Genomic DNA, 20,164 nt, shown 5'->3' on the forward strand with positions numbered 1-20,164 from the left:
AGACGATAGCAATTTAAGAAGTACAGGAACGGTGTTTCATGGGTTAGTTTTATATTGCGTTACTTCAGAGGAGATTAGCAGAGTTTGTACTTACTGCAAGTATACCATTTGCATTGCATATTGTTGTTACCTGATTAATGTTCAACGACTTTGTCTATTGGTTTCTAGGCTGAGCTACAGTCTGATGAAGTGCATATTCTTCCACTTACTGAAGACAAGGAGATCATGTGGCAGCTTGTGATATTTTCCAGTAAACTGGAGTACAGTGACAAGGAATCTACATCCCTCCCTTGCATCTTGCAGCATTTACCTAGAAATTGGCCAGGAAAAGTCAAATTCTGTTTCATAGGAGAAGCAAGGCCCATTTACGAAATATCTTGCATAAAGATCAAGACTTAGATGCAAATTTCCAGGAGGATTTAATCCGAGGCAGATCACAGTGCCTACCCTTCTCCTTTGGCACATAATTTGGCATGAGTGCAGCCCTCAGTCCAAATCCAGAAGGATTGCATTGATCAGGGCGCATACCGTAACAATGGTAAAATCTGGATGTTGTCAGTCTTAACAAGGCATAATAGTTGGTCTGATGACATATGACCAAGATCCACTTCTCTAATGACTCTGTTTACCAACTAATGAATGAAACCAGTGTACTAAATAGAACTCTGCTAATCCACATTTAATTGTCCAATAGCAAAAATCTGCTTTAACATGAACTCTCAGCATTATAGTTAAATGGCTATGTAATATTCAAACAGAGGCCTTATTGGCAACCTGAACTGAAATAATTTTTAAGCCGGCCGTGGAATGATATTCAAGATCATGATCAGTTGTCAAGTCAACAGTACTTTTCATCAGCCACTTGACCCGACGTAAATAAGTGCTCCCCGCGATTCTCCATGTGAATTCCAGGAGTCACGCAAGAGATTTGGAGAGATAAGCTGCATTTACACTGCTGATTTAGTTCGGATTGTTGAAGAGCGGCTTCCGTGAGTCGGCTCCCGAGGTTGACATGACAAAACCTACACTCTGCTATCCTGGCAGACCCTGCTTTTGGTGGGCATACGAGTCTGCTGGCAGGATAAAGGATCTGGACTTAGCAATGCAAAGCCCACCCTAGCTCAGATACCACGAACAAAGCGAGCGTGCAAGAGCGATTTGGCGAAATGCTGGTAGACATTTAACCATCCAACATTCTAATTACCAGCCAAAGTTCACACCCGAGTCCTGCAGGAATTCAGACCAAAAACAGCAACAAGGTAAGAGCTGCTGTAATTGGACATCATTGTGAGCATACACCAACAACTTGTGCTCACATTACACCTTCAACACAGCCCTGTGTCCCAAGACACTTCACAAAGTAGAGATCGGACCCAACAATAACTTGCATTTATATAGCGTCTTTAATGTAGTAAAACGTCCCAAAGTGCCTGACACAACATAATCAGTCCAAAATTGACACCAAGCTAAAAAAGGAAATATTAGCTGACCAAAAGCTTGGTCAAAGAGCTATGTTTTAAGCAGCATCCTAAAGGAGGAGAGAAAGAGAAGTGGAGAGATTTATGGAGAGAATTCCAGAGCTTAGGGCCTAGAAGGCTGAAGGCACGGATGCCGATGATGTACAAGAAGCCAGAGTTGGAGGAACACAGAGTTCTCGGATGGTTGTAGGGCTGGAGGAACTTACAGAAATAGGGAGGGAAGAAGCCATGGAGGGTTTTGATCACAAGAATAAGAATTCTCAAAAAAATTGCAGCTGAAGGAAGTAGAATTATAGGAGGTTTCCAAAGAGACAGGTTTTTAAAGTAGGCTTTTGAAGCTGAGGAGAGATATAGCCAAGCAGAGGGACATGGAAGGACAATACCAGAGGGCAGGGATGCCAGCTGAAGGCTCTACCAGCAAATGGAGTGAGGCTAGAGGGTGGGTGGGAGTATGGCCATGGAGGGATTTAGAAATAAGGATGAGGAGTTTGAAAGTAAAGTGCTGGGTAAGGGGCCTCAGATGATGAGCGAAAGGGCTATAGTACAATACAGACTTCAAATGAAATTGAGTTGACTTCTTTCCAACTGACCAAATCATTATGGATTCATACAAATTATTGACTCAAAGTCCCCTCTCACACCCCATCCAAACTATAAAGTTTGTTCCAGAATGAATCCAGAATGGATTAATTTATGGAGTGACCACAGATGTTGTGGTGTAAAGCTCTTACATTTGTGATAAAGCAGCTAAAAAGCTCACTTCACTAACCATAGGTTTCATGGCAGGTGTGGCACTATTGATGCAATGTGAAGAGAAGCCGACATTAGCCTTTGATGAGTAGTTCATATCGCACCAAGGGTCGTATTATCAGCTACAACTTTTAAAGAATTATGAGCCAGGGATCTGAAATCCGCTGTCCACAAAGCAATGAGGCTAGAGAAGGCACTTTAATTGTTACTGTTGTCACACAACACACTTTGTTGTGAGCTAGTGATGGGGAGTGAGCCTTACAGTGGCTTGTGGTCTATATTTACAACAGTGACTACACTTCAAAAGTACTTAATTGTCTATAAAGTGTGGAGGTCATGAAAGGCGCTATATAATTGCAAGCCTTTCTTTCTTTGCAAGCGGCCTGGTTGTGGGTAACCAAATTAGATTTTAGGTGCAATGCTTGGTTGTTTCTTGTGACTTTGCCCATCACTGGACATTTTCTGGCTGTGTCGTGATGGTTTTGAGGGCAGCTGGACTGGATTGTGTTCCTCTCGCGTGACTCCCTAGGTCTATAGGGGATGCTGCCACTCTTCGGCCAGCAGCAGTCAGCACGCTACAAATGGGAAGCAGATTTTGGAAATCGCATCTGATTCACATTAATTTTTTTTTTAAACTGTGATTTAAAAAAAATAAGCTCACAAGTAAACCGGTTCTTTTCAGTCAATGAATGTGAATGGCAAAATAACAGGCTATCAGAATTAGTGCTCACTTTTAAGCAAAACTTAGCTTTGTTGCTTACACACTGTTGCTGATGTACATCACCAGTGTGCCGATGTCCACTTTGCCATTTAACCCAGCATGCTTGGTATTGGATTGCCACACCAACACCTAAAGTGCAGGATTAAAGGGGCATGAATGTAACGGCAGTGACGCTGCATGGTTAGCGATTCCTCTTTGGTGCCTGTACAATTGCAAAATTGTGTTCGCTCCACAACAGTCTGAGCACTGGGTAACCTGGACATACACCTGTACGTGGATGACCCATCACAAATAACTCCAGGTATTTGGGGGTAGAAATTCGGTCGGGCCTCTGCTGCGGCGTTAATCCGGGCGGAGCGGTAAAGTTTGCACTGGGAAATGGTTTACGTCTCTGGCCGCAAAATTCACTAGCTGGACCCAGAGTGTGGAGTGGAGCGCTAAGGGAGGCATTCCACACCTCTTTTAGGGCACTAGGCCGGCTGAGCAATGGAAAATCCCGAGCTAAACAGCCGGCCTCTGAGCGCCCTAAGGGAGGCTTCTGTGAAAGCAAAAATCTGAAAAAAAACACAAACATTCCCAATATTTTCCCGACGCCAGATCCACATGAATCGCAAAAATAGAAAAATAACAATGACACTTACCTTAGGTCATCATCATAGGCTGTCCCTCGAACGAGGATGACTTGCTTCCACGAGTTCATAGGTGTTTCGATGAAGGACTCTATGTTCCAGTCCTGAACTCCAATTGAGGGGGGGTGGAAGATGCCTGTGAGTGGATTTTTTTAACGTGTGGTGACCGTTGCACAGCAGCCACCACACGGGCTTGACAGAGCTAGGCCTTTATCTAGTGGCAAGGATTAATTAACCAGGACAACTGGAGACCTGCTCTGCTGCACGGACCCAGCGCTCACACATATCGCAGTGTGGGTTGGCCCGTGCTGCCCCAGGCCCTCGGCTCTTCTGGGCCCCGTACCCTCATCTGTCGCTCCTCCGCCTCAAACATTCACCACATCTCACCACAAACACTCGCCGCTCATCCGCCCCGACCTTCGCACTCCTCTGTTCCTGCCCACACTCCAAAACGGCGACCAGGGTTTTGATGATGTCACCCAGTCGCCCATCTCAAAATTGTCACATACTAGGTATGCATTCCTTCACTCACTGCGGCTGTTACTGCTAAAACTGCCAGCTTTCACAGGGCACGCTATCTGTTGGGCGAGTTTCAAATTTCAAGCCGGTGTTGCAACCAGGGGCGTTGCACGCCGGCTCGCCTCTCCCGGGCGGTACTGCTCTGCACCCCCGCAAATCCGGCACCGAATGTCCCGGTGGGGCGCTGGAAGCCAGCCTGGAAGTGCTTTCTGTCGCCAACACTGCTCCTCTGGGGTGAAAACAGAGGTAGCAATGAATCAAAAATCCAGCTCAAAGAGTTTAACTGTCCTTGAATGATAGAACCTTTATAATTCAAATACACCGTAAACCTAAAGAATATGTTCATCACTGGTCTCAAGCAAATACACATGATTCCGAATGGCATCAATAAAAGGGTAGGCCGAGTAGTTGGTTGTAAGGCCAACTCTAAAGTGGCAGGGACATATCGTAGTTTTCTGCTGCCTTCAGCCTTCATCATCTCAGTAACCCTCTTCCTTCATTGGCTATAACGCACTTTGGACATGAAAGGTGCTATATACTTTCTTTCCTGATTACTCAGAGTAAGTCAGGGTGGTAGGTTGCCTTAGTCGCATAGTAATTATTGTTGAATAGATAAGAACATAAGAAATAGGAGCAGGAAGATCATGGCTGATCTATCTCAACTCCACTTTCCCGCCCTATTCCTCGATTCCCTTAGATATTACAGATTAAAGCAAACAGCAACTTGGTAACAAAAAGGATGGAATGCAAAAATATATGGAAAAGCAAGGTGACGCCCCTACATCAGGAACAAGACAGGAATGCAGCAACGTGAAGACCAGCACGCCAACACACCAATTGTGAAAACATGACAGTACTGCAGCAAAGAACGCTACTGTAATGCTCTTTCCGCATGGTCTTTGCTCAAGCTAATCTGAATAAACAAACTCAGGTCAAAAAAGGAGATCCACCTGCAACATATTGGGCACTGCTCCCAAAATAATTGTAGAAAAGGAAAGCAATTCAGCCCATCTTGGTCCATTCGCCTACAGACACTAAAGTGCCCCCACCATTCCACCCAGCTTGGTTCATCCACCGAGAAAATACCCTCTAATCTCACCATTATGGCATCTAATGACTTCTTCATTGATTCCAATTTTTTTTCCGATATGCTATCCGGGAGCCTATTCTATGTATTGGTCACTCTTGTGTAAGGAAGGACTTCCTGATATCAGTCTAAATTTACCTTTTACCAGTTGGAACTTGTGTCTCCTGGTTCTATTCTCATTATCTAGTTCAAAGTAGCTTTCATCGGCAATCAGTCTGTTTCCATACCAGTGGAAATCTATTTTTGCCCCCTCAATCTTGGCACAGAAACAGAAAGAATGCTGCTTTGAATCAGTCTGAAAACTGACGATGGTTCAATTGGACAGGCCTGTCTCAAGGGAGGTCCATGTGGTTTACACTTTATTTTAAAAACTGTACAGTGACAACTATTGCAATGAAGAATACTGAAACTAATACACCAATAATTTCACAGTGTATACCAGATGCCAATGCCTTGCTGCGTTCATAAAAGTAGGCTGACACTCCAGTGCAGTGCTGAAGGAGTACTGCACGGTCGGAGGTGTCGTCTTTCGGATGAAACGTTAAACCGAGGGCCCCTTCTGCTCTCTCAGGTGGACTTAAAAGATCCCATGGCACTATTTCAAAGATGATCAGTGGAGTTATCCTTGGTATACTGGTCAACATTTCTCCCTCAATCAACATAACAAAAAAAAACAGATTATCTGGTCATTATCACATTGCTGTTTGTGGGAGCTTGCTGTTCGCAAATTGACTGCCGCGTTTCCCACATCACCTCAAACAGAATTAGCTGGTTAAGGAAAGCTACTATGGTGATCAAAAGAGCCTGAGGCACATGGTCTTTGCATTGCAACAGCAATCCAAGCAGGTTAAGGAGGTAAAAAGAACTTTCTCACAACACACGTCAGCTGTCTCTTCTGTCTTTGTAAAGTTGTGTCCTCCCCATAGTAAACGACACGGTCCTAAGGAGGACCAGTGAATGCTCTATTCATTACTTCTCTGGTGCGTGAAAACACTGGAAATAGAAGCATGTGTTCAACAGAGGCAAAGTCTTTCTAAATTCCTTTGAGCAGTTCGGTGCAATGTGCTCAGTCTACTGTTCAGCTAAGCCTCACTAGAGCCATTCACAGCTGGGTCTACTGTTCATCATTCAAACCAGTTGCTGTCAGCGTGCACTTCAAAGAGCCAGTCCAAATGCACCAGCCAGACTACCTTCTGTAAGGATTTAAAATTTGCCTATTCACTATACACATTACAAACTTAGCAACCTCTGCCTGACATCTCCTTTTATCTTTTGCTCTATGTTTTCAAATGTCTTTTGAAGTTTTAACACTTGCACCAGGTTACCCCCACCTCCCCCCTTCCCCCCACGTGTGGTAATGCCACACACGGACAGCAAAGTCGTCTGTTCCGAGCTATTAATGGTGATGTTCTTCAGAAGCGGTTAATTCCATTTTATCAGCGGAAGATCGCTTTGCCTGTTCCGTGTGCATGTTCCGAAAGGACACAAACGCTAATCTCGTCCATGTTATCCAGACTGAAACACTATAAAAGGCACAGACAACTAGCACCATTTTTCAAAAACTGCTTCACGGTAGGATTATATTCACATAGATTGGAGACATTGGGAACAGGAGGAGGCCACTCAGCCCCTCGAGCCTGCTTCACCATTCAATCAGATCAGGGCTGATCTGCACCTCAGCTCCGCTTTCCCACCTTAGCTCCATATCCCTTGCTAATCTTACCCCTTACCTAACAAAAATCTATCTATCTAGCTCAGTCTTGAAAGCACCAATCAGCCCAGCATCCATAGCCTTCTAAGGGAGGGAATTCCAGATTAAGGGTGAGGCTCGCTGATGTTTTAAATCAAGGGCCACAATCCCGAGCAGTAACGTGCAAGAGCAGCGATCACAGGCCTACCACAAACCAACTCCATTTATTTCTGCCTCCCTCATCCCACCCTTTTTCCTTACCATCCTGTCCCTCCTCCAGAATCCCAGAATCCTGGCTACAGCAACATTACAGAGTGATGGCCTATGAGTCAAGTTCCAGGGTCACATGAATGAACAGTTCTGCTGAGGGCCACAGGTGGAGGTGAGAGCTGGGTGGCAATCAGTACAAAATGTTCATCTAGAATAAATCAACTAGTGTTCGGTTTAACCTTGACGTACAGAAGTGAAGTAGAAGCAAGGAGAATATATTTCTGAAACAGTAGTATCCTTTCTCCAGAAACCTAGTTGCCAATGTGAGCTCAACCACTTCAGGAATTAAAAACCAACCACTTGTGATTTAGGACAGTTAGTCCGTTGTCAACGTAGCTTGCTGGATTAAAACTTGCATGACTCCTGAATGAAATACTACTGAAATGAAATGGAATAATTACACAACTTTAAAAAAGGGACAATGCCCTTTTTATTCTGCTGAAGTTTTCAAAGTGACCTTTTTGTCAAATTTCACTGAATTAAAGCACATTTTCAATGGGTCTCTTTTTCAAAAAAAAGTCCACTAACAGGAGGGTATTGGACTGACTGAATTTCTAGCAGTGGAACGGATAAGGACATTGCGCAGGTTATTAAATGGACAGCCTCTACTTTCACTTTGCACCAATGCTAATTAGCTTCAGATACGTGTTGACGTAAAAGCAGTCGTACAATCCTCCAGTCAGGTTGGAGATCAGAGTCCCAGATGTGCTAAAGGGAAACGTGTAGGGCCACTTTCAGGAGGAGGCATCTATCCAATTATGCTTCACTGCGAACAGTATAACTGTAGTTTCACACCACTTAAGCTTCACCAAGTATAATATAACTAGTCTCACACAGCTTTACATCAGGTATAATGGCCCCAAGTTTCCACACGCAGCGAAAAAGGCGCATCTGAGAGTTGGGCGCCTGTTTTTCGCGCTTAAAACGGCGCCGGAAAAAAAGTGCGGTATTCTAAGGAGCTCGATGTCTGCTTGGCGTGGCGCACAGGGGGCGGAGCCTACCACTTGCGCAATTTTGTAAGTAGGAGGGGGCAGGTACAATTGAAATGAGGCTTCTTGGTGCCGGCAACCCGGCGCGTGCGCGTTGGAGCTTTCACGCACGCGTAGTCTGAAGTAAACATTGGCACTCGGCCATTTTTAAAAGTACTGCAGAAAAAGTGAAGATTTGTTTCTTGGACCCCTGCAAAGGCTTGTATTTTAATTTTCTTGATATTTCTGTGTGTGAGGGAGTGCTTTTAGCAGCTGAATAAATCACCTGCTGAAATCAGTGAGTTCAGCTTTTCACTGCTAAACTTGCAGAACCGTTGCCTGCAAATTAAGACTGTGTGTTTGGAGAAATAAAAGTGCCAATTCAACTTTGCAATGGATCAACGTCCACCAAGAACAAAGAATTTCTTGCATGAGGAAGCAAACCATTGCATTATATGTGGTGTTGACAATGCAGCACCCATTCTGCAAATTTAAATATAAAGATGTCGATGTGGCTGCCTCTCCCTGTCCAAATGGCCTCAGTCAGTCCCCCTCACAGCTCGAAGGCTGCTGCTGTTCTTTCTTCGGCTCCCGGCCAGCCACTGACGCCGCTGCAATCCCATGGCCGAATGACTTCAGTCAGTCCCCCTCACAGTTCGAAGGCTGCTGCTGTTCTTTCTTCGGCTCCCGGCCAGCCACTGACGCCGCTGCAATCCCATGGCCGAATGGCCTCAGTCAGTCCCCCTCACAGCTCGAAGGCTGCTGCTGTTCTTTCTTCAGCTCCCGGCCAGCCACTGACGCCGCTGCAATCCCATGGCCGAATGGCCTCACGTCCGCTCCTGATTCTTCGGCTGCCTTCGAGCCACTGACGCCGCCCCATAAGCGTGGCCGAACGGCCTAAAGAATTTTAAATCTGCAGCTGCGTGTGTCCTGTGTTCATTTTTCGGCTCCCGGCCAGCCACTGACGCCACTGCAATCCCATGGCCGAATGGTCTCAAGTCCGTCCGGGTGCTGCATCTTCGCGGGGAATGAAGGCCTGCCTCAAGCACCACAGCTCAGCTCGAAGGCTGCTAGCTGCCTGCCGCTGCCGTCGAGACGAGACACTGACGCCACACCCCTGCCTCAAGCACTGCAGCTCAGCTCGAAGGCTGCTTGCTGCCTGCCGCTGCCGTCGAGATGAGACATTGATGCCACACCCCTGCCTCAAGCACTGCAGCTCAGCTCGAAGGCTGCTTGCTGCCGCTGCCGTCGAGACACTGACGCCACACCGCTGCCTGAAAGGCCTGCCTGAAGCACTTTCACACAGGTAGGAACATGGTTTATTTAATCTTTTCTTTGCTTATCAATTTTTATTCAGGTTGGATTTATTTGTATAATATTTGTATAAGTATAACTAAGGATTGATTGTAGAATTTAATGACTTCCCTTCCCCCCCCTCCTCCTCGTTCCCTACGCCTAATTTGTAACCTGCGCCTGATTTTTTAAAGTGTAGACAAGGTTTTTTCAAACGTACAAAAATCTTCACTTACTCCATTCTAAGTTAGTTTGGAGTACGTCTTCACTGTGGAAACTTTGAAATCAGGCGTTAGTGGCCGGACACGCCCCCTTTTGAAAAAAAAATTCTGTTCCAAAGTGAAACTGTTCTACCTGACTAGAACTGCAGAAAATTAAATGTGGAGAATTCCGATTTCTAAGATACTCCGTTCTACACCAGTTGCTCCTAAAAATCAGGAGCAAATCATGTGGAAACTTGGGGCCATAATAACTGCAGCTCAGCAAAACTTTCTGAACTTAAACTTGAATATTTTGATGTTAATAAAAAGGGGTGACTAAGCTGCCTCAGCTGTGCTAACATTAAAATTTAACCAGTTGGGGGTGTGGTGGGTTCTCCATACTTGCATACAACTCTTCAGTCACTGAGAACAGTGCAACCCACAGCTGGCGGTATAACTCTGGCCTGTCAACTACACATCATGCTCAACAGTCCTAGTAGGAGACTGGTTCCGTTGCATAACAGCAGTACAAGAACGCAAAGGCCTAGAAAAAGACGCTGCTTGATCTTTGCCACAGTTGTTACAAAATACAAGTTCTGACTGCAGTTTGGGTGTGCTCCTCTTGGCAAGTCTAGAACTGGAAAAGGAGTGAAGCTCTGGATAAGAATTTAAAAAAAAATGCTGTGTGGATTAGTGCACGTTTGCCCGCGTGTGCGCAAATTGTTTTTTTTAAATCATAAAAAGGGCTTCTACTGTCCAGTTTTCTTTTTTGAAAGTCATTGAGCGGCCAGCCTGACCCCTTTGGTTCAAAACTGGATGGGCAGTCACCTTAACTACAAAGAAGCTATGTTTCCATTTAATCCATTATTCATTTATGTTTCTTTACCACTCCTGAAGACATTCACTTCACTACTGCTGTGTACGTTGCCCAAGCTCCTAGTGTTCATTGTAAGCCTCAACATGTTATTCAACTTTGGGGGTCTTCACAGACAAATCCAATCTTGTCCTCACTCAACACCAACACATTCGTACTGCAGCAGCGCTCACTGATTAGCTCTTCGTCCTCTCCCTAATTCTGAGGCTATTTCTATCACATTGCTGCCAGAGCTGTGAGCAGCACAGATTGGAGATTGAACCTGGGACCTTCTGGTCTGTACAACTCAGCCACTCATTCAGTTAATAAATTCACATTCCTATTAACCACTTTGTACTTGTACCCAAAACAACTTGAGTGGAACTCGGTGAGTAAGGGCTGGAAGCTTCAGATAATAAATCCTACTATCTCTGTAAGCTTCTCCAGCCTACAACCCTTCCAGAACACTGCGTTCTTCCAATTCTGGCTCCTTGTGCATGCCAGACTTCATTTGTCTCACTATTGGCGGCCATCCCTTCAGCCGCCCTGGCCCCAAGCTCTGTAATTCCCTCCCAAAACATCTCCAACCCTCTCTTTCCTCCTTTAAAATGCTCCTTAAAACCTACCTCTTGGACCAATCTTTTGGTTATCTGTCCTAATGTCTCTTTATTCGCCTTGGTGCCAATTTGCGTTCCTGTGAAGCACCTTGGGACTCTTTACTGTGTTAAAAGGTACGATATAAATGCAAGTTGTTGTTGATAATCACATATGCACTGCCAGTTACTGGAGACGAGTCAAAGACGACTGCTTCGACTACCATTCTGTCGTTAACACTGCAAAGACAGGTCATTTTAAGGTGCCAGTGAGGCATGCTATGATGGTACAAAGGGTTTCTATTGTGTTCCTAACACAGATGAGGCTGCACACAATGAGGTTAAAGTAATGGTGACCTCAGTCTTTAATAAGACACTCCAGAGTGAGGAACAAGCCTCAGGAACTGGCTTATATACAGTGCTCCCAAGGGATGCTGGGATCCCTTGGGACTTCAAGGAATGAGCTCCCTGGTGGCGGAACATGGGAGTGCATGCTTTACAGATACTCCCCCGCCAAAGTCAAAGTGAAAACTATTTACAAGGTGAAGCGGTTGGGAGCCTTTTTTTCCCTGCTGGACCGCCTCGGTACAAATGTCTGGTATGTTGGCTGTGCCCTCGCTGGGCTGGTGTCTTGTTGGCCCTGCAGGACTGCTAGGTGAGCCTGGCCTTGCTGGGATGTTGGGCGTGATGGGTTTGATTTCCTGGTCCGGCGTGGTGTCGTTGCTCCTTTGGGTGTGTATTGTGGGCTCGAAAAAGGTGATGTCTGCTGTGGGTTGTTCAGGGTAAGTCTGTGAACTGCAGCCTTGTTTGGTCCAGGTGCTTTCTGCAAATTTGTCCATTGTCTAGTTTGACTACAAACACCGTATTCCCTTCTTTAGCTATCACCGTGCCCGTGATCCACTTGGACCATGTCCATAGTTTAGCACATACACAGGGTCATTCAGATCAATTTCCCGTGACACAGTGGCGCGACCATCGTTTACATTTTGTTGCTGCTGCCTGCTCTCTACCTGATCATGCAGGTTGGGATGAACCAGCGAGAGTCTGGTTTTAAGTGTCATTTTCATGAGTAGCTCAGCCGGGGGCACCCCTGTGAGCGAGTGGGGTCTCGTGCGGTAGCTGAGCAGTACTTGGGACAGGCGGGTTTGGAGTGAGCCTTCTGTGGCTCATTTAAGGAACTGTTTGATGGTTTGTACTGCCCGCTCTGCCTGCCCATTGGAGGCTGGTTTAAACGGGGCCGAGGTGACATGTTTGATCCCATTGCGGATCATGAATTCTTTAAAGTCGGCACTGGTGAAACATGGCCCGTTGTTACTGACCAGTGTGTCAGGCAGGCAGTGGGTGGAAAACATGGCCCTCAGGCTTTCAATGGTGCTTCCCGACTTTATTTCACATTCAGTCCATTTTGAAAAAGCATCCACCACCACCAGGAACATTTTACCGAGAAAGGGGTCCGCATAGTCGACATGGATCCTCGACCATGGTCTGGAGGGCCAGGACCACAAACTTAGTGGCGCCTCTCTGGGCGCGTTGCTCAACTGAGCACATATGCTACATTGCCGTGCATAGGACTCTAAGTCAGAGTCGATACCCGGCCACCACACGTGGGATCTGGCTATCGCTTTCATCATTACCGGGTGTGTGCTGTGGAGATCCGAGATGAACATTTCCCTGCCTTTTTTGGGTAGCACTACGCGGTTACCCCACAACAGGCAGTCTGCCTGAATGGACAGCTCATCTTTTCACCGCTGGAACGGCTTGATTGGCTCTTGCATTTCAACGGGGATGCTGGCCCAGCTCCCATGCAGTACACAGTTTTTTACTAGGGACAGCAGAGGATATTGGCTGGTCCAAGTCCTAATCTGGCAGGCCGTGACAGGTGATTTATCATTTTCAAACGCTTCCATAACCATCAACAAGTTTTCAGGCTGCGCCATTTCCACCCCCGTGGTGGGCAATGGTAGCCGACTGAGAGCATCTGCACAGTTCTCGGTGCCTGGCCTGTGGCGGATGGTATAGTTATACGCTGATAGCGCGAATGCCCACCTTTGTATGCTGGCTGTGGCATTAGTATTTATCCCCTTGGTTTCAGCGAACAGGGATGTGAGGGGCTTGTGATCGGTTTCCAGTTCAATTTTGAGGCCAAACAGGTACTGATGCATTTTCTTTACCCCGAACACACACGCTAATGCCTCTTTCTCAATCATGCTGTAAGCCCTCTCGGCCTTAGACAAGCTCCTGGAAGCATAGGCGACAGGTTGCAACTTCCCCGCAATGTTAGCTTGTTGTAATACACACTCCGACTCCGTACGACGACGCGTCACATGCTAGCACAAGTCTTTTACACGGGTTATACAATACAAGCAGCTTGTTGAAGCATAAAATGTTTCTGGCTTTCTCAAAAGAAATTACTTGTTTTTTTCCCCATACCCAGTTCTCACCTTTGTGCAATAACACATGTAGGGGCTCTAAGAAGGTGCTTAACCTCAGTAGGAAGTTACCAAAATAGTTGAGGAGTCCCAGGAACGACTGCAGCTCCGTGACGTTGTGTGGCCTGGGCGTGTTCCTGATAGCCTCCGTCTTGGCGTCTGTGGGCCGAATGCCATCCGCCGCGATCTTTCTCCCCAAAAACTCCACTTCTGTAGCCATGAAGACGCATTTCGACCTCTTCAACCGCAGCCCTACGCCTCCTCCAGGTTTTGTAGGTGCTCCGCAGTGCCCCGACCCGTGACTAATATGTCGTCCTGAAAAACCACCGTGTGTGGTACCGACTTGAGTAGGCTCCCCATGTTTCTCTGGAAGATCGCTGCAGCTGACCGAATTCCTGACGGGCATCTGTTGTAGATGAACAGTCCCTTGTGCGTGTTGATGCAGGTGAGCCCCTTCGAAGACTCCTCCAGCTACTGCGTCATGTAGGCCGAAGTCAGGTCGAGCTTGGTGAATGTCTTGCCTCCGGCCAGCGTCGCAAATAGGTCGTCTGCCTTAGGTAGCGGGTATTGGTCCTGTAGCAAGAAATGATTAATAGTTACTTTATAATCGCCGCAAATCCTGACCGTACCATCACTTTTGAGTACTGGAACAATCGGGCTGGCCCATTCGCTGAATTCCACTGGGGAGATGATGCCCTCGCGTTGCAGCCTGTCCAGCTCGATTTCCACTCTCTCCCTCATCATGTGTGGTACCGCTCGCGCCTTGTGGTGAATGGGTCGTGCCTCTGGGACCAAGTGGATCCGCACCTTCGCCCCGGAAAAGTTTCCAATGCCTGGCTCAAAAGGGGAAGGAAATTTGTTAAGAACCTGGGTACGAGGCCTCATCGGCATGTGATAGCACTCGGATATCATCCCAGTTCCAGCGGATTTTGCCCAGCCAGCTCCTTCCAAGCAGTGTGGCGCCATCACCCGGGACAATCCAGAGTGGCAGTTCGTGCACCGTGCCCTCGTAGGTGACCTTGACCATGGCGCTGCCCAGGACAGTGATAAGCTCTTTGGTGTACATTCTCAGTTTCGTGTGGATGGGGCTCAGGGCTGGTCTGAATGCCTTGTTGCACCACAGTCTCTCAAACATCTTTTTACTCATGATGGATTGGCTAGCGCCAGTGTCCAGTTCCATGGCTACGGGTAAGCCATTCAATTTTACATTTAGCATTATAGGTGGACATTTTGTCGAAAATGTGTGCACCACATGTACTTCAGCATCTGCCTCCTCTCTGAGGCTCGAAATTGCTTTGATCCACCATGGACCGATCTTCCTCTGCCACGTGGTGATCATCGGGTTTTGCAGAGCTTGCAAGCTCGTTGGAGGTGCCCCATTGTTCCACAACTCTTGCAAACATACCCTTTGAAGCAGCATGAATAGCTGAATGGAAGCCTCCACAACACCAACAAGGTGTGAATTGCCTTGCATTCATCCTTTGTTGGGGACTCTGAGTCATCTGGGTCACCCGAGGCCCGCTGGCAGTTGCAGACTCGTGGTTTCGTCCTGTACATTTCTGCTCGCTAACACAGTTCCAGTTAATTTATGAACATTGCTAGCACTTGTGTTCTGAGAGATTTGTTTGGTGTTATCACTGGTGGACATAAACACCTGTGCTATCGCAATGGCCTTACTGAGGGTCGGTGTCTCTATCTGGAGTATTGTGTACAGTTTTGGTCTCCTAACTTGAGGAAGGACATTCTTGCTATTGAGGGAGTGCAGCGAAGATTCACCAGACTGATTCCCGGGATGGTGGGACTGACATATCAAGAAAGACTGGATCAACTGGGCTTGTATTCACTGGAGTTCAGAAGAATGAGAGGGGATCTCATAGAAACATTTAAAATTCTGACGGGTTTAGACAGGTTAGATGCAGGAAGAATGTTCCCAATGTTGGGGAAGTCCAGAACCAGGGGTCACAGTCTAAGGATAAGGGGTAAGCCATTTAGGACCGAGATGAGGAGAAACTTCTTCACCCAGAGAGTGGTGAACCTGTGGAATTCTCTACCACAGAAAGTAGTCGAGGCCAATTCACTAAATATATTCAAAAGGGAGTTAGATGAAGTCCTTACTACTCGGGGGATCAAGGGGTATGGCGAGAAAGCAGGAAGCGGGTACTGAAGTTTCATGTTCAGCCATGAACTCATTGAATGGCGGTGCAGGCTAGAAGGGCTGAATGGCCTGCTCCTGCACCTATTTTCTATGTTTCTATGTTTCTATCGTCAAAAGTTTTCGTCGGATGGTCTTGTGACCAATGCCCAGTACAAAAAAGTCTCTGTGCATTTGCTGTAGGTAGCCATCAAACTCACATTGTCCTGCAAGTCGCCTTAGCTCGGCAACGTAGCTCGCCACTTCCTGACCTTCAGATCGCTGGCACGTGTAGAACCGATACCTCACCATCAGCACGCTCTCCCTCGGGTTAAGATGCTCCCAAACCAGTGTACACAGCTCCTCATATGACTTATCTGTGGGTTTCACCGGAGCCAGAAGATTCTTCATGAGGCTGTAGGTCGGTGCCCCGCAGACTGTGAGGAAGACCGCTCTCCTTTTTGCAGCGCTTCCTTCTCCGTCCAGTTCGCTGGCTACAAAGTACTGGTCTAGCCGTTCGACATAGGCTTCCCAGTCCTCACCCTCCGAGAACTTCTCCAGGATGCCCACAATTTGCTGCATCTTTGCGTTGGATTCGTATTCTCGTCACCAGTTATTGTGTTCCTAACACAGATGAGGCTGCACACAGGGAGGTTAAAGTAACAGTGACCTCAGTCTTTAATAAGACACTCCAGAGTGAGGAACAGGCCTTAGGGGCCAGTTTATATACAGTGCTCCCAAGGGATGCTGGGATTCCTTGGGACTTCAGGGGATGAGCTCCCTGGTGGCGGAAAATGGGAGTGCATGCTTTACAGATACACAACAGTTTCCATACAAAGTTTTCTTGTAGGCGCGAAAGAACCAGATCTCAATATGGCTATAAATATTGTAGAGCTTTTAGTAGTGAGATTTATGATCACAAATCACAACACAAGGCAAAAACCCATCTGAAATAAATTAGGTTCGTATCCTTGTTAGAAAAGGGACAAAAGGAATTCCAAATGAACATTGAATCTATTTGTTATCAATATCACGCAGTGTGATTTCAACCCAGTGCAGTGGTGTTTATTTTTTAAAAAGAGTATGTTTTGCCAAAATAGGTTCCATTTTTAAACCAGAGTGAGAGTGAGTCTCACTCCAAATGAATCAGGAATGTTAGGTCTGCATTTTTACTGGCATTCATACAGCATCTTTTGCATCCTCAGGAAATCTCAAAGCCCTTCACAGGCAATTAATTATTGTCCCTGTTATGTCAGCAAATGCGATAGGCAATTTGCTTACAACAAGGTCCCACAATCTTGAGATAAATCCCGCAATGAGATAAATGACCAGTTCATTTGTTTTGCTGCAGTTGGTTGGGGGATAAATACTGGACACACCCAGGACACGGGGAGAATTCCCTGCTTGTCTTCCAATAATGTCATGCAATCATTTACAGCCAATGGATCAGGAAGACATGATCTCGGTTTAACATCTCATCTGAAAGACGACACCTCTGACTGTGCAGCATCTCTTGATACTGCACTGAAGTGTCAGCCTAGATTGTGTGTTCAAGTCCTGAAGTGAGGCTTGAACCCACGACCTTCTCACTCAGGACAGATTGCTCTGTCTAAGCCAAGCTGAAAGAAATTTTCCTTAACTTACCCAAAGCTTTTTTTCCATAATTGGCCATATTTTCTTTTCCCATAAACCTCTACACCTCTCTACTTCTCTTTCCTCCTTTAAGACGCTCCTTAAAACCTACCTCTTTAAACAAGCTTTTGGTCATCTGCCTTAATTTCTTCTTCTGTGGCTCGGTGTCAAATTTATCTGTTTGTTTTGTAACACTGCTGTGAAGCGCCTTGGAACGTTTTACTACATTAAAGGCGCTATTATAAATAAAAGTTATTATTTATTATTATATTTGAAATTCTCTTTCCTTTCTACACCAGAGGGGACGAGGATAGGTGATGCCCTTTGTTGAGCTTAAATCGCATTCTCTACCAGAATCCAACACGTTAGATGGAGTAAAGAGATGCTTTACCTATTTTGCTGAAGCGAGTCCCAATTCCCTTCTGGCCTGAACCCCTCCCAGAATCCTAGCTTATTGTGCCTCAACTGCACATAATGGCAAAGATAGAACGAACGTACTAATGACAGGATTAAAAAAGCGAATATAAGAATGCAAACTTTGAACAAAGTCTGAAGCTGTCTAAAGGATAAACCTGTTTTTAAACTAATGCACCAGAAAATGGGTCAGAACTAAGATCCCTATTTTTGTTCCATCGACAGAGACGGACCAAATATAGAAAAACAATTATGTATCCTGCGCAACATCTTTATGCATCAGCCATCCCAGAAAGGAAGGAAATATGTCCTGTTCCAATGTATGTTTTCACAGCAGAAAGGCGAAAAGGTGGCAATCAAACCTTCCAGCAACTGTTTACATTGCAACTGCTGGCCATCACTTGAAAAGACTGCGCCGAGCTCCCACTGTGTTAGCTTCAAATGAAGAGTGCCTTGCATTTGACTTGTTAAGAAATGGAGCCAATATAATCAATATCGTATCAAAACAGCACTGGGATGTGGTTGCTGACCAGCGACGTTACCACATACCTCTGATCCACTCAAACATCCTCATTACCTCTGACTTAAGCTGCACTTTGCAATACTGAACACCAGACGTACAAAACTGTCCTTGCAATGGCAACTTCTAAACTCAGCATTCCACTACGAACTAGCTGCCAATGATTGGAAAGAGTTCCTTCAACTGGCCAGATAGATGCAGAATTAAACTCTTTCTATTCTGTCCTCAAATAGTACTTTTTAAAAAAAAAGTAAAACAAATCATGTCGGTCAAATCCTGAATCGTTTGGTTGTAAAATGTCAGGAAGACCATCTTATAAAAAGGATGCACCAACTTTAATTGCCAGGTGAGCAAAATAAAACCAGGCTTCCTCTAGCAACCTAGCTTTATGTTTCACGGTGGCCCTTCTCGGTCTTTTCTCATGCAAGTCAGAGCAGAGCTCCTGATGTTATACAAACCTTATACTCACTCATTCCAGCCAAACAGGAGACTGCCAGTAAACCACTGCAGCCAGAACCCAACAAGGATGCTTACTGAAATACAGCAGGGCTATAAATAATGCGGGCTTTAAAGGTTTAGCTGTACTTGGCTTGTCGAATATTCCATGGAGAACATTGGGGGAGGAGGTTTGAAAAGAAGAGAGTGGTGCACCGGACATTTGCGTCAGCGATAATAGCTCTTCGAAACATGGATCAGGGGAGCAATCTTATGATCACCCAGACTCCCATTTCAATCCAGCATTTCGATTTGGTTTTCAACTTTGACATTCTGGTCCCTCAGCTCCTGAAGGTTTAAGATTGAATCCGAGTGTCTTTACACTAATAATTAAAGAGTCACACTAGGTAGTTAAAAGCTATTGAGTACTTTCTAACAAAACCTTCGATTGACAATCTGATCAATATACTGGAATTATTGTAAAATTATGGCCTTGAAATCCCAGAGCTTGTACGGACCTGGGAAGGCATCGCAAAAGCCGGCTTTCGGCACGCAATGCGCATGCGCCGGAAAGCGGCTTTTCCAATTGGTCAAGTTCTGGCTTGACAGATCCAATGCATCTCAGCAGCCAGGGCATCAACATGGGCAAGATGGGTATCTGCCCATCTCTTTTCATGAGAAAGTCCTTAAAACTCTTGCGCCTGGTAAAAGCAGGCACATAGCCTACTTTTACCAATGTAAGAGTTTTAAAACATACAAAAATAAAAATTTTAAAACACATTTTAATGTTAAAAACCTTGCCCACTAAGGTAAGTTTATTTTAAATCATAATTAAAAAATGTTTTTTTTTTTAAATTAGAAATTTTTCTTTTTAAGACATTTATTAACTTTAAATTAATATTAAATATCTGATTTAAAAAAAAAATTTTTTATTGGTGTTTTGGTGCTGGGGGCGTGTTTCTCAATCATAATGATAACTCATACTTACGGAGTTTCAATTATTATGAATGAAAAAATACTTTACCTGGATTGGCTGCCCAGTGCCACGTGACTCCAGCTCCAGCTCTACGTCTGTCCAGACATGAATGAGAGGAGGCCTCAGGACCGGAATCTCTGGTGGGCACAGCAGCAAAAGGTAATTGCGCATCTTTTCTCTAGAAGTGAGTCGAACGCCCGCGGGAAGGAACCAGGATTTCAGGGTCTATATTTTTGTGATTTTAAACCTTTTTCTCACAGATCAGTGACTCTTCGATCATGTACTCGCTTCAACCTTACCTATGTATCTCAAAAATCTAGGCTGACACTCCAGTGCAGTGTTGAGGGAGCGCTGCACTGTAGGAGCTGCTGTCTTTCAGATGAGATGCTTGCTCAGGTGGACGTATAAGATCCCATGGCACTATTTCGAAGAAGAGCAGGGGAGTTATCCCCGGTGTCCTGGTCAATATTTATCCCTCAATCAACATAACAAAACAGATTATCTGATCATTATCACATTGCTGTTTGTACAGGTGCAGCATCCAAAATCCGGAGTTCCGGAATCTTCCAGAATCCG

General features: G+C 45.7%; 1 protein-coding gene across 1 annotated transcript in view; it reads right to left on the bottom strand.

The window, feature by feature from the left end:
• Positions 1–20,164, bottom strand: part of pdzrn4 (PDZ domain containing ring finger 4) — a 572,541-nt gene that overhangs the window by 477,822 nt on the left and 74,555 nt on the right.

The sequence above is a fragment of the Pristiophorus japonicus genome, chromosome 15, assembly GCF_044704955.1.
Source record: "Pristiophorus japonicus isolate sPriJap1 chromosome 15, sPriJap1.hap1, whole genome shotgun sequence".
Lineage (NCBI taxonomy): Eukaryota > Metazoa > Chordata > Chondrichthyes > Pristiophoridae > Pristiophorus > Pristiophorus japonicus.